Below are 11887 nucleotides of genomic sequence, written 5' to 3'. Positions count from 1 at the left end.
CTTTCCGCTTGCTTAATCAAGACTGTGTCACCCTCTTTGAAATTCACCGGGACGGCCTGTTTGTATTGTTTTGACATCATTTCAACCTTCGTAGCTTTTAACGTACACCTAACTTCTGAGTGTATCGTGGAAAATATATGCATCTGCTGTTGTGCGTACTTATCAATGTTGTAGAGAGGTTGTTGTGGGATTGTTAGGAAGTCGTACGGTAGACGTTTCTCCACCCCATATAAGATGTAGTAGGGAGACTTCCCCGTAGAGTCGTTTACCGACGTATTTATGGAAGCGGCTATATGCGATAGCCAATCCTCCCAGTTATCGTGGAGATCGTTCACGATAGGCCTGAGGACCTGTAAGATTTTCCTATTAGCCCTCTCCGCCAACCCATTAGCAGCTGGGTGGTAAGCAGTGATGAAGGATTGCGTGATGTTAAACTGAGCGCATATTTCGCTCAATACTGAGTTCCTAAACTCGGTGCCATTGTCACTCAAAAGAATTCGAGGAGACGAATGTGGACACAACACGTGAGTCACGAGGGCATGGGCCACGCGTGTGGCTGTCTTATCCTTGAGAGGCGCTAGAGAACTGTTCTGTTACCCACCTAGAGGCTCTTGCCATTGTGTGGGCTCTGAAGCATTTTCTTGACATAGTGATGGGGTACAAAATTGTGGTGTATACGGACCACGCGGCCATAACTGATCTTTTCAAGGGAAAACACCTACACGGTCGTCTGGCAAGATGGTTCTTAACGATCCAAGCATACAATCCGGAGATAAAATACATCACCGGGAAAACAAATGTGGTCGCAGATGCCTTATCTCGGAATATTCCGATAGGCGCGATTACCACCCCAGAGGTCATCCACAACTTCACTTCACCTGAGCTACACACTGCAGATCAAGTTCCCTCTTCAGGTAGATGAACTGCAGCTCCTCCTCATCCACCAACATGGTGCAGGTCCCAACTGGTGTACTGGAGGAAGCTGCAGCGGCAGGAACTACTGGTGGTGGTGTGGTGGTGGTTTGAGGTGTGTCTGTGCTGGGTTGGGGAGGGACAGGTGGTGTGACATCCACCTGAAGACTCCTGGCAAAAATACATCCATCAGTAATCATCATAATTTTTTGTGTTATTTGACTTACATCCCATTTATGGAAACAATACAGTTTATGTTGAAAAGCTTTTGCAGGAAAGGAGTGTGTGTTCCAGAGGTCATTTCTTTGGTGTTCTGCTGTTCAGTACGTAATGCCTACGTCGTTAAGGACAACTAGTATTGTTCACGAGTAAGCAGACCTGACCGAGGTCAGACGTGGGTCACGGCTGAATGGAGTAGCCAGGGCCAGCCTGTTGGCCTCCCCTGCCCCTCCATTCCCCTCTCCCTTTTCATCAAAAACCCAACATCGTAAGAAACTATTGTGACATCAAGCTTAATCATGGTGACAGACAGTGAGTGCTATGCGTTTGTGGTCCCGTGAAGACACTGAAATTTAGAAATGGTCAGTGTGACATCGACACGGCCTTACTATCCAGCCGACGTACCAGGTACCCCGAGGTACACCAGCCCGACCATCATGCTGCTGGGAGAACTCTGTTCAGCCGCCTCTACCTGCACCCCTGCCATCAGCGGCGACCTGACCCTTTTTTGACCTATACCCCTTTCATATTGTAATTTCCCATTTTTTTCAAATATGTTTAAAAATTTGTATTTTAAACGTGTATATTTTCAGCTTTACAGCTGCAATCACTTAATAGACCGTTTTATTTTTATTATTACTAGGAAGGATGTCTCAACACATTATCAAGTCAGCTCTCAATAGCAATTGAATAAATTTCTGTACACATTGTTCCTCACTGTTTGATTCCATGATTGCCCTAATATGGACTGCATAAAGCAGCATGATAGTATTGGGTAAATAATAATAATAATAATAATATGTAATAGTATTCTATAATAATACTTTAAGCAGAAAACTGTGGACTTTAGGAGATGGAGAGCAATACCTCCTCCTTGTGTACTGCAGTTTTCTAAAAGGAAAGCAAATTATTTTCAACAGTAACAGCGAGACCTATTCTGGAGAACTTTAAATCTACAATCTACCTGACAAAGGCATTTCTCAGTAAAATGAACTAACACAACTGATAAATCATTTGGAAATGTCATGTACATGTTAGAGCAATATTTTTGTACATTTGGATTTAAGAATGATTATTCTTATTTTTGTAATGACGAAGTAATGTCAGACATATGAGACACACTTCATAAAGCAATACATGTAGTACAAATAAATGACACCTATAAGACATTTTAGGTTAATCCATATTGTCTGCTTGTAACCTTAATAAAAAGTTGGTACAGAATTCCTAAATTATAACAAATCAGTGTATCATACAAACAAGCTAAAGTAGACAAATACGACGATCATCAAGGAACGGAAATAACAAATTTTACTAATGATTGTACAAATAACGTTTAGTAAATATTCAGAGCCCTCACATGGGGGGGGGGAAGCCAGGGGTGGCAATTCTAGCCTGAACCTGCCGCCCACAAGGCTGACAAAATTATTTTAAAATCAATATTTTTCAGAAAATAACAATAACAACCACACTGCAGTCTGATGAATGCTTTTTCCTATTATTTATGAAAAAATAATTTTTAAAATTTCACTTAATTATACGGCACAGACAGCAAAAGTATCTTTTATTATGTATACCGGTATCCAATAATCACATTGCCCGAATTAGGGTCACAGGCAGTAAAGGTACGTGGTGGAGGTGGGAAGTGGTGATTGAGGGGAGGGGGGGGGAGTCACTGAGAACTTTGCTGGGGCAGCACTTAGGCATGTAAGGGCTCTGTAAATATTTATACATGACTAAAGTTTTATTTACCCACCCATTTTCGGGAACATCTTCAGTGTCAAGTGGAAAAGGGTCCACCACTGTCCTGTCAACAGAACTGACTGAGACGTTCCCCTCTCCCAGCACATAGCGATGATGACCTCTAGCTCCCCGAGGGGTTTAGGCGGAAGGCCACCACCTAGAAGAATATATATATATATATATATATATATATATATATATATATATATATATATATATATATATATATATATATATATATATATATATATATATATATATATTGGTACATGAGTGCAAGGCTAAGTCAATTGAATTCCCTTGATTGAAAAGAAAAGGCAATACATTACAAATGTTATTTCCATCAAGCACTTAATAAGCATTGAAATTTACAGGACTGTCACTTTGCTTGTTAGCCATTCCTTGCACTTCATGAATACCATTTTATTTCAAGAAAAATCTTACCTGATCCATTCCTGGCCTTTTGGTAGGCACTAATTTTAGCTTTTGCTTCCTGCATAACAGTTTGCCAGCGTCTCTGGCACTGCTTTATGCACCTACTGAAGCCAGGGTGGAGTGCCGCTAGGCGAGAGACAATGCTGCCCCAAGCCTTCGCCTCAGCAGAGCAGCCATTGTCGGAAAATTTTTCCTTGATGATGGCTGCTTTCTCCCTATAGAGCTGTACAAGGGAGAGAGTTTCAGCGTGCGTCCAATTGGCGTGGCGGTGACGTGTCTGCCGAGGAGGCTGTAGCTGGGGCAGCGGCTGTTCCTGCTGCTGCTGCTGCTGATGTGGCTGGGGTGAGGCTGTGCTCCCTCCTGCTGCTGCTCGCTGAGTGTAACGAGCTGGCAACTTCACGCCCGTGTGACTCGCCAGCGATACAAAATTGTCGTACTTGGAACGTTGTACTTACCTTATATTATAGTTGTGTCTTTCTATGATGTGTAAATTTATCTATTATTCATTTGTATTCGTCTAGTTGCTAAACTCGTGTGCTCCAGTTAAACTGTTAATTGACTCTCCTTGCTGACATCATCCCGGTAAATAGTGCCTCATTTTTCCTACTCCTCTTCCTTTTCTTCCTTTCTCTTCATCATTTTCCTCTCTCTTCTACTTCCTTTCTTTTCTTCCTCTTTCTTCCTTTTCATTTCTCTATCTTGTCCTTCCTCCTCTTCCTTCCTCTGCCTCCTTTTCCTTTCTCCTCTTCCTCTTCCTTACTTTTCTTCCTCTTCCTTCCTCTTCCTCCTTTTCCTTTTTCTTTTTCTTCCTTTCTTTTCTTCCCCTTCCTTCCTTTTCATTTCTCTACCTCGTCCTTCCTCCTCTTCCTTCCTCTGCCTCCTTTTCCTTTCTCCATTTTATCTTCCTTACTTTTCTTCCTCTTCCTACTTGTCCTTTCTCTTTTTTTTCCTTCCTTTTCTTCCTCTTCCTTCCTCTGCCTCCTTTTCCTTTCTCCTCTTCCTCTTCCTTACTTTTCTTCCTCTTCCTTCCTCTTCCTCCTTTTCCTTTCTCTTCTTCTTCCTTCCTTTTCTTCCTCTTTCTTCCTTTTCATTTCTCTACCTCGTCCTTCCTCCTTATCTTGCTCTTATATCTCCCTTGTTTATTATCATTTTCTTCTTCTTCCTCTTCCTCCTCCTTCTCCTTCTCTTTATCTTGGTCTCGTATCTTCTGTCGCTTCCTAGTTCTATTTCCTTTGTAGCTTTCTTTCCCATCTACGTGTTTACTCTTATTTCCTCTTCCTCCTCCTCTTCCTCATTTTCCTCTTTTTTCTCCTCTTCCACATTTCTCGTTTCTGATATTCCCGTTTTCTAATCCTCCTTCCTCGTTCTCCTTCTCCTCCTCTTTATCTTACTTACTGTTTATCCCTCGTTTATTCTCCTTTTGTTGTATTTTCCATCTCCTTGTTTACTCTCATTTTTTTCCTTCCTTCTTGTTTCTCCTTTTCCTCTCGTTCCTGATATTCCCGTTTTCTAATCCTCCTTCCTCGTTCTCCTTCTCCTCCTCTTTATCTTACTTACTGTTTATCCCTCGTTTATTCTCCTTTTGTTGTCTTTTCCATCTCCTTGTTTACTCTCATTTTTTCCTTCCTTCTTCATTCTCCTTTTCCTCTTATCCTTCTTCCTCCTTCTCCTCTTTTTTCTCCTGCACGTTCTTGTTGGTGATTTCCCCTTTTCCACTTCTTCCTCCTCCTTATCTAGTTTTCATATCCTGCTATTCCTCTTTCATTCTCCATTCTCGCCTTTTCCACCTACCTGTTGACTCTCCTCCTCCTCTTACTCCTCCTCCTCCTCTTCCTACACGTCTCCTCTTTATCTAGTTTTCATATCCTGCTATTTCTCTTTCATTCTCCATTCTTGACTTCGCCTCCCTCACCCCGCGAGCTGTAACGTGTAAACTGGTGTAGATAACTCCCTCCCTCCCCTCCCTCCCCCTCCCCCTCTCCGCCTCGCCTGAGCAATGCCAAGCGACTAACTCAATGAGGAAGGAATTCAGGCCACCATTCATAGCGGGGGTAGTGATGATTCGCTGAGTTGTTGGTTCTTTGCTGTTTGGGGTGTTTGTAAGCGATGGGTTTTAGGAGTTGAGTATATGGTTTTGATATGAGGTCTGTGTATGTGTTTGGGATGGGGGGATTGGGGAGGAGTGAAGGGGCGTCGTGTGTGTGTGTGTGTGTGTGTGTGTATGTGTGTGTGTGTGTGTGTGTGTGTGTGTGTGTGTGTCCTGCTCATTATTTTTCTTTCTTCTTTTTCTTCTTTGTTCCTCTCCTTCCTGCTCCTCATTCTTCTTCCTCTCCTCCTCCTCCTCCTCTTCTTCTTTTTCCTATTTCCTCTTTCTCTTGTATTTCGTTTTTTTTCCTTTTTCCATCTTTTTCGCATAATTCTTGTTCTACTGTCTTCTTTTCCCTCTCCTTTCTCTCTTCTCCACTTCCTATTGTATTTCATTCTTCTTCTCTTCTCCTATTCCAATTCCTTTTATCTTTCCTCTAATTCCTCCTCCTCTAATTTCTCCTCTTCTCCTGTTCCTGTTCCTCTTATCTCTTCAGAAATTCATTATCCTCCAGTTCTTAAGTTCCCTCTCCTCTCTCCTCTTCTCTTCTTTCTGTAATTCAACCTCTCCTTCCTCATTCTTTCTCTCACGATTCTTCTTTGCTCTCTTGTAATTCATCTTCCTCTTCTTCTTCTTCTCGATATCTTCCTCTTCTTCCTATTAGTCAACCTCTCCTTCTTCATTCTTTCTCTCACGATTCTTCTTTGCTCTCTTGTAATTCATCTTCCTCTTATTCTTCTTCTCGATATCTTCCTCTTCTTCCTATTAGTCAACCTCTCCTTCTTCATTCTTTCTCACATTTCTTTGTCTTTTTCTTCTTCTTTTCTTTTTCTTCTTCTTCTTCTTCTTCTTCTTCTTCTTCTTCTTCTTCTTGTTCTTCTTCTTCTTCTAATATTCAACCTCTCGTTCGTTCTTTCACTTTTCCTCTTTTGTTATTCCTCTTCCTCTTCTGTCGTTCCATCTCCTCCTCACGCGCCGCGCTACGAAAATGATTCCAGCCTTGAGGGCTGAACCGTACGAGGAACGACTCAAGCGACTCAACCTCTTTACGCTGGAAAAGAGACGCTTACGAGGGGATATGATTCAGGTCTTCAAGTACCTGAAGAAGCTCAGTAACGTCAACCACTGAAAGATTTTTGAGCAGCAAAACAATCTAAGAACTAGAAATAATGGTCTGCCAGTTGAGGCCAGGCGATGTAGTACAGACATTGGCAGGAGTTTCTTTACAAACCGAGTCATCCTTCATTGGAACAATCTTCCCTTAGAAGTAGTAAATGCGAATACTATCAACTTTAAAAATCGAAATGACCGCTATTTCGCTGCGTCAGGAGTGAACTGAATACCGAAGCGCTTTCATCTGCTCTACGGCCACGAAGCGACTGTCGAGCAGATTAAATTACTAGAGCGGGCAACCTCGTGATGAGCCAATTGGTTTTATGTTGCCTGCATTTCCATGTTTCCATGTTTCCTCCTCCTCCTACTCCTCCTCCTCTTATGCCGCGGGTTGTGAGTTAAGGATTGGGTCAGCTGAGGTCCTTGGTGAGCTGGCCGTGGCGTGGAGAGAAGGGAGGAGTGGAGGAAAAAGAAGGAAGGAGGGGAGGAAAAAGAAGGAAGGAGGGGAGGAAAGAGGAAAATATGCCCAAGGATTCTCAAAATAGCCTGCAGAGGGGAGGGAAGAATAGGATGATGACAGGAGGAGAAGAGGAGAGGAGAGAAGAGAGGAAGTGAGAAGGCGGAGGAGGAGGAGGAGGAGGAGGAGGAAGAGTGTTGTAGCGGTGCGAATGAGAGACGAGGGAAAAGACACACACACACACACACACACACACATAAGAACAGAAGACCTTCGGATCGGAGTTGGATATTGAGACACAATAGGAGTTTCAGGTGAGATTTTTTCCGCTCCTTGTGTTAATAAAGGATATAAATGGAGGAAGAAGAGCAGAACAGATTAAATAGATTGTGAGAGGATGAGCGGAACACCGAAGTCGTTCATTTCTTTTAATCACTTTGAAGAAACAGATGGCGTTAGACGGTTAGAGGAAGGAGTGTTGTGTTAATGAAGGAAATTATAAAAAAGGAAGAAAAGTTAAACTGCCCTCTCAGAATAGATAGAAAGAGAGGATGAGCGAAACACCAAACTTTTTTCATTAAGGCATCACTTAAAAAAAAAAAAAAACTTTATAGACAGAAGCGTTAACAAAAGAAATAAAAATGGGTCGAGGAAACAAATAGCGTTGGAGGAGCCTTGTTAGTAGAGTTCATGAGATATTGACCCGACGGAATAGATATAGATAAAGAGGATTATTAAAACGCTAAAGGCTTTCATTCTTTCATCACTTCGAAGATACAAATAAGGTTAGAGTAGTGTTCATGAGATATTGACCCGACGGAATAGATATAGATAAAGAGGATTATTAAAACGCTAAAGGCTTTCATTCTTTCATCACTTCGAAGATACAAATAAGGTTAGGTTAGTGTTCATGAGATATTGACCCGACGGAATAGATATAGATAAAGAGGATTATTAAAACGCTAAAGGCTTTCATTCCTTCATCACTTCGAAGATACAAATAAGGTTAGCGTAGTGTTGCATTAGTAAAGGGAATAACAAAAAGAGGCAGAAGAGACTAACCAACGCGGCAGATAGAGATATAATAAGGGTCGTATTATAAGTTATTTCGTCGTCCAAAAACACATATTTGACAAGGCTTTCGTAGGAGTTGTGGGCATTTCCAGGAGTAGTTTTATGACCCTGGTGGTAGTGTGACCCTTCTGCTGTACTGCGAAACTAAAGAAACACTCATTAGAACCCGACTGACCCACTCTTTGACCTTAAGAAATAACTGACGTGAGAAGAGAAAGTCTTATAAAACCGACCTATAGAGTGAGTGGATGGATGGAACAGTGAAGCCTCATTTTTGCATCACTTCGAAGAGACAAACAGCGTTGGAGGAGTTTTATTAATAGAGTTAAAGCGAGGCAGAAGAGGGGAATGGCCCGACAGAATAGATATAGTGAGAGAATGAGCGAAACACCGAAGTCTTTGAATCTCTCATCACTTCGAAGAGACATACAGCGATGGAGGAGTTTTGTTGGTGGAGTTAAGAGAGGCAGAAGAGGGGAATGGCCCGACAGAATAGATATAGTGAGAGGATGAGCGAAACACCGAAGTCTTTCAATCTCTCATCACTTCCAAGAGACATACAGCGTTGGAGGAGTCTAGATAGTGGAGTTAAGAGAGGCAGAGGAGGTGAATGGCCCGACAGAATAAATATAGTGAGAGGATGATCAAAACACCCAGGTCTCATTCTTTCACCACTTCAAAGACAGCGTTGAAGGAAGGCATGTTGTGTTAGTAAAGGGAATATAAAGGAATGGCTCCGGCAGAACATACAGGGTCGATGAATACAATTCGTCTTTCATTCTGCTAAAACTTCGAAAAGACAAGACAAACAGCGTTGGATGAGCGTTGTGTTCATAAAGGAAATAAACAAAAGGAGGGAAAAGGTGAAAGGCCCAGACAGAACTGATAGACTGAGAGGAGAGGAGTGGAGTGGAGTGGAGCAGCGAAGTCCTTCATTCGTATATCACTTCGAAGGAACTAATATCAATAGTGTTGGGCGGGAACAGGAAGTCGCGTGAGAGGAGAGGTTAGTGACTTCAGAAGACAGAAATACCAGAGGAAAGAAAGGAGACTCTGCCCGATAATATAACAAATGAAGTTGCAGTAAAAGAAGAAATATTGCCATCACAGAACAGCACTAAAGTGACATCTGTGGAGACGAAGAATATTACAGAGAAGGGAGATGGACTTCAGAAGACAGAAATAACAGAGGAAAGAAAAGATATTCTGCCCAGCAATATAACGAATGTAGATGTATTGAAAGAAGAAAAATTACCTTCACAGAACAGCACTAAAGTGACATCTGTGGAGACGAAGAATATTACAGAGAAGGGTGATGGACTTCTGAAGGCAGAACAAACAAAGGAAAGAAAGGAGACTCTGCCCGACAATACAACGCATGAAATTGTAGTTCAAGAGAAAGAAGAAAAATTACTTTCACAGGATAGCACTAACGAGACATCCGTGGAAAGTAAGAATGTTACATATAAGGGCGATGGAAAAGATGTCGAGAAAGAAACTGTAATTCAAAAAGAAGTCGAAAAGAATGTGTGTAATGGCGACATCAAAGAGGTTCGTGACGAAAGACATCTTAATGAAACAGTTGAAGACCTGAAGCACCAAGTTAGCGACGTGAAAAACAAGATTGAGGAAGAAAAGGCAAAGGCTGAGGAAACAAGTCCTACGCCTACCCAATGGATAGAACAAAAAGCAGTTGCCGCCCCTGCCATCCAAGAAGGCAAGGTCGTTAGAAAGGTAGTCCCTGCTGTGAGGCCGGTGAAGGTCGTTAGAAAGGTAGTCCCTGCTGTGAGGCCGGTGAAGGTCGTTAGAAAGGTAGTCCCTGCTGTGAGGCCGGTGAAGGTCGTTAGAAAGGTAGTCCCTGCTGTGAGGCCAATGAGGGTCGTTAGAAAGGTAGTCCCTGCTGTGAGGCCAATGAAGGTCGTTAGAAAGGTAGTCCCTGCTGTGAAGCCAATGAAGGTCGTTAGAAAGGTCGTCCCTGCTGTGAAGCCAATGAGGGTCGTTAGAAAGGTAGTCCCTGCTGTGAAGCCAATGAAGGTCGTTAGAAAGGTAGTCCCTGCTGTGAGGCCAATGAAGGTCGTTAGAAAGGTAGTCCCTGCTGTGAGGCCAATGAAGGTCGTTAGAAAGGTAGTCCCTGCTGTGAAGCCAATGAAGGTCGTTAGAAAGGTAGTCCCTGCTGTGAAGCCAATGAAGGTCGTTAGAAAGGTAGTCCCTGCTGTGAGGCCAATGAAGGTCGTTAGAAAGGTAGTCCCTGCTGTGAAGCCAATGAAGGTCGTTAGAAAGGTAGTCCCTGCTGTGAAGCCAATGAGGGTCGTTAGAAAGGTAGTCCCTGCTGTGAAGCCAATGAGGGTCGTTAGAAAGGTAGTCCCTGCTGTGAAGCCAATGAGGGTCGTTAGAAAGGTAGTCCCTGCTGTGAAGCCAATGAAGGTCGTTAGAAAGGTAGTCCCTGCTGTGAGGCCGGTGAAGGTCGTTAGAAAGGTAGTCCCTGCTGTGAGGCCAATGAGGGTCGTTAGAAAGGTAGTCCCTGCTGTGAAGCCAATGAGGGTCGTTAGAAAGGTAGTCCCTGCTGTGAAGCCAATGAGGGTCGTTAGAAAGGTAGTCCCTGCTGTGAAGCCAATGAAGGTCGTTAGAAAGGTAGTCCCTGCTGTGAGGCCGGTGAAGGTCGTTAGAAAGGTAGTCCCTGCTGTGAAGCCAATGAAGGTCGTTAGAAAGGTAGTCCCTGCTGTGAAGCCAATGAAGGTCGTTAGAAAGGTAGTCCCTGCTGTGAGGCCGGTGAAGGTCGTTAGAAAGGTAGTCCTTGCTGTGAAGCCAATGAGGGTCGTTAGAAAGGTAGTCCCTGCTGTGAAGCCAATGAGGGTCGTTAGAAAGGTAGTCCCTGCTGTGAGGCCAATGAGGGTCGTTAGAAAGGTAGTCCCTGCTGTGAGGCCGGTGAAGGTCTTGATAGTGATGAATAATAAAAATAATAAAGGTATTTGTATTAGTATTTCTATTTTTATTATTATCATTTTATCATTATTATTATTATCATTAGTATTATTATTAGTAGTTTTTTTGTGATGCCTGTAGCGCCGGTAGGCTTTTTAAGGGGCCTTATGAACGGCCCCACCCCGTTAGTGGCGCAGGCTAATTTTATTTATGGTGGCTGCCGTGGTGTATGACTTGCTTGGCCCATGCTGCCCCCCGATGCTCTTGTTGATCGGTCACTGAAGTTAAGGTTGATTAAAGATCCTGACAACATGTGGGTAATGTTCTGCCACTCGGCGATGAATTGAAAAATCAGCGTGTTTCGGTAGGGACTGGAACCCCCCCTTTCTCTCTCTCTCTCTCTCTCTCTCTCTCTCTCTCTCTCTCTCTCTCTCTCTCTCTCTCTCTCTCTCTCTCTCTCTCTCTCTCTCTCTCTCTCTCTCTCTCTCTCTCTCTCTCTCTCTCTCTCTCTCTCTCTCTCTCTCTCTCTCTCTCTCTCTCTCTCTCTCTCTCTCTCTCTCTCTCTCTCTCTCTCTCTCTCTCTATCTCTCTCTCTCTCTCTCTCTCTCTCTCTCTCTCTCTCTCTCTCTCTCTCTCTCTCTCTCTCTCTCTCTCTCTCTCTCTCTCTCTCTCTCTCTCTCTCTCTCTCTCTCTCTCTCTCCACTGTTTTTATTACTTTTTCTTTCTCTCCACCGCGTGTTGCTTTTCATTTTTACCGTCATTTTTTTCCTCGTCTGACAGTTTTATTCTTTCTCGTTTTTCTGTTTACCTCGTGTTGCTTTATTTGCGTTCTTTCCATGTTTCCATTTTTTTCATCTTTTTCTCCATTTTCATTTTTTCATTTGATCTACATTTTTTTCCGTTTTCTTTTGTCACTTATCCCCCTG

The 11887-nt window shown here is 43.0% G+C and overlaps 1 long non-coding RNA gene across 26 annotated transcripts; it reads left to right on the top strand.

Moving 5' to 3' along the window:
- Positions 1–9309: 9309 nt before the first annotated feature.
- Positions 9310–10971, top strand: LOC126990804 (uncharacterized). Of its 26 annotated transcripts, none has more exons than XR_007744742.1 (5): positions 9310–9968; positions 10086–10163; positions 10476–10553; positions 10671–10748; positions 10788–10869. It is a non-coding gene; the product is annotated as an uncharacterized LOC126990804 (long non-coding RNA). The 26 variants fall into 26 exon arrangements; XR_007744754.1 differs by having other exon boundaries at positions 9311–9968; positions 10086–10124; XR_007744745.1 differs by lacking the exon at positions 10788–10869 and adding an exon at positions 10905–10957 and having other exon boundaries at positions 9312–9968; positions 10671–10709.
- Positions 10972–11887: the final 916 nt, after the last annotated feature.

This window comes from Eriocheir sinensis, unplaced genomic scaffold (genome assembly GCF_024679095.1).
Source record: "Eriocheir sinensis breed Jianghai 21 unplaced genomic scaffold, ASM2467909v1 Scaffold203, whole genome shotgun sequence".
Taxonomy (NCBI): domain Eukaryota; kingdom Metazoa; phylum Arthropoda; class Malacostraca; order Decapoda; family Varunidae; genus Eriocheir; species Eriocheir sinensis.
The sequence above is the reverse complement of the archived record's forward strand: the minus strand, read 5'-3'. Positions and strand labels throughout refer to the sequence as shown.